Here is a 3,142-nt window from a genome sequence, read left to right as displayed (position 1 = left end):
GCTCGTCATATTTTTGACACCTTTTGAAGCTCTTCATATTTTTCACACCTATTCAGGCTCTTCATGTTTTTGAACACCGTTTCATGATCCTCCTATTTTTCAGACCGTTTCATGCTCCTCATATATTTGACACATTTAGAAGCTCTTCATATTTTCACACCTTTTCAGGATCTTCATATTTTTCAACACCGCTGCATGCTCCTCCTATTATTCAGACGGTTTCATGTTGATCTCATTTTTGACACCTTTTGAAGCTCTTCATATTTTCACACCTTTTGAAACTCTTCATATTTTTCACACCTTTTCAGGCCCTTCATGATTTTCAACACCGCTTCATGCTCCTCCAATTTTTAAGACCGTTTCATGCTCCTCATATTTTTGACACCTTTAGAAGATCTTCATATTTTCACACCTTTTCATGCTCTTCATGTTTTTCAACAACGCTTCATGCTCCTCCTAATTTTCAGACCGTTTCATGCTCCTCATATTTTTGACACCTTTTGAAGCTCTTCATTTTTTTCACACCTTTTCAGGCTCTTCATATTTTTCAACACCGCATCATGCTCCTCCTATTTTTCAGAGCATTTCATGCACCTCATATTTTTCACACCTTTTAAAGCTCTTCATATTTTTCACACCTTTTCATGCTCCTTATGTTTTTCAACACCGATTCATTCTCCTCCTATTTTTCAGACCGTTTCATGCTCCTCATATCCTTGACACCTTTTAAAGCTCTTCATATTTTTCACACCTTTTCAGGCTCTTCATGTTTTTGAACACAGCTTCATGCTCCTCCTATTTTTCAGACCGTTTCATGCTCGTCATATTTTTGACACCTTTTGAAGCTCTTCATATTTTTCACACCTATTCAGGCTCTTCATGTTTTTGAACACCGTTTCATGATCCTCCTATTTTTCAGACCGTTTCATGCTCCTCATATATTTGACACATTTAGAAGCTCTTCATATTTTCACACCTTTTCATTATCTTCATATTTTTCAACACCGCTGCATGCTCCTCCTATTATTCAGACGGTTTCATGTTGATCTCATTTTTGACACCTTTTGAAGCTCTTCATATTTTCACACCTTTTGAAACTCTTCATATTTTTCACACCTTTTCAGGCCCTTCATGATTTTCAACACCGCTTCATGCTCCTCCAATTTTTAAGACCGTTTCATGCTCCTCATATTTTTGACACCTTTAGAAGATCTTCATATTTTCACACCTTTTCATGCTCTTCATGTTTTTCAACAACGCTTCATGCTCCTCCTAATTTTCAGACCGTTTCATGCTCCTCATATTTTTGACACCTTTTGAAGCTCTTCATATTTTTCACACCTTTTCAGGCTCTTCATATTTTTCAACACCGCATCATGCTCCTCCTATTTTTCAGACCGTTTCATGCACCTCATATTTTTCACACCTTTTAAAGCTCTTCATATTTTTCACACCTTTTCATGCTCCTTATGTTTTTCAACACCGATTCATTCTCCTCCTATTTTTCAGACCGTTTCATGCTTCTCATATTCTTGACACCTTTTAAAGCTCTTCATATTTTTCACAGCTTTTCAGGCTCTTCGTGATTTTGACGACCGCTTAATGCTCCTCTTATTTTTCAGACCGTTTGATGCTCCTCATATTTTTGACACCTTTTGAAGCTCTTTCTATTTTTCACAACTTTTAGTGACTTCATATTTTTCAACACCTTTTCATGATCTTCCTATTTTTCAGATCGTTTCATGCTCATCTCATATTTGACACCTTTTGAAGCTTTTCATATTTTTGACAACTTTTCAGGCTCTTCATGATTTTGAAAACAGCTTCATGCTCCTCCTATTTTTCAGCCCGTTTCATGCTCCTCATGTATTTCACATCTTTTGAAGCTCTTCATATTTTTCAAACCTTTTCAGGCTCTTCATGTTTTTGATCACCGTTTCATGCTCCTCCTATTTTTCAGACAGTTTCATGCTCCTCATATTTTTGACACTTTTTGAAGCTCTTCAGATTTTACACACCTTTTCAGGCTCTTAATGTTTTTCAACACCACTTCATGCTCCTCCTATTTTTCAGACCGATTCATGCTCCTCATATATTTGACACATTTATAAGCTCTTCATATTTTTCACACCTTTTCAGGCTCTTCATATTTTTCAACACCGCTTCATGCTCCTCCTATTTTTCAGACGGTTTCTTGTTGATCTCATTTTTGACACCTTTTGAAGCTCTTCATATTTTTCACACCTTTTGAAACTCTTCATATTTTTCACACCTTTTCAGGCTCTTCATGTTTTTCACACATTTTCAGGCTCTTCATGTTTTTCAACACCGTTTCATGCTCTTTCTATTTTTCAGACAGTTTCATGCTCCTCATATTTTTCACATCTTTTGAAGCTCTTCATATTTTTCACACCTTTTCAGACTTTTCATGTTTTTCAACACCGCTTCATGCTCCTGCTATTTTTCAGACTGTTTCATGCTCCTCATATTTTTGACACCTTTAGAAGCTCTTCATATTTTTCAAACCTTTTCAGGCTCTTCATGTTTTTGAACACTGCTTCATGCTCCTCCTATTTTTCAGACCGTTTCATGCTCCTCATATTTTGACACCTTTTGAAGCTTTTCATATTTTTCACACCTTTTCAGGCTCTTCAAGTTTTTCAACACCACTTCATGCTTTTCCTTTTTTGCAGACCATTTCATGCTCCTCATATTTTTGACACCTTTTGTTGCTCTTCATATTTTTCACACCTTTTCAGGCTCTTCTTATTTTTCAAACAAGTGAAGCTCTTCATATTTTTCACACTTTTTCAGGCTTTTCATGTTTAGAATACCGCTTCATGCTCCTCCTATTTTTCTGACCGTTTCTTCCTCCTCATGTATTTCACACCTTTTGAAGCTCTTCGTATTTTTCACACCTTTTCAGGCTCTTCATGTCTTTGAACACCGTTTTATGCTGCTTCTATTTTTCAGACCGTTTCATGCTCCTCATATATTTTAAACCTTTGAATCTCTTCATATTATTCACACCTTTTCAGGCTGTTCATGTTTTTCAACAACGCTTCATGATCCTCCTATTTTTCAGACCGTTTCATGCTCCTCATATTTTGACACCTTTTGAAGCTCTTCATATTTTCACATG

The sequence above is a fragment of the Dama dama genome, unplaced genomic scaffold (assembly GCF_033118175.1).
Source record: "Dama dama isolate Ldn47 unplaced genomic scaffold, ASM3311817v1 ptg000093l, whole genome shotgun sequence".
In the NCBI taxonomy this organism is placed as follows: Eukaryota; Metazoa; Chordata; class Mammalia; order Artiodactyla; family Cervidae; genus Dama; species Dama dama.
The sequence above is the reverse complement of the archived record's forward strand: the minus strand, read 5'-3'. Positions refer to the sequence as shown.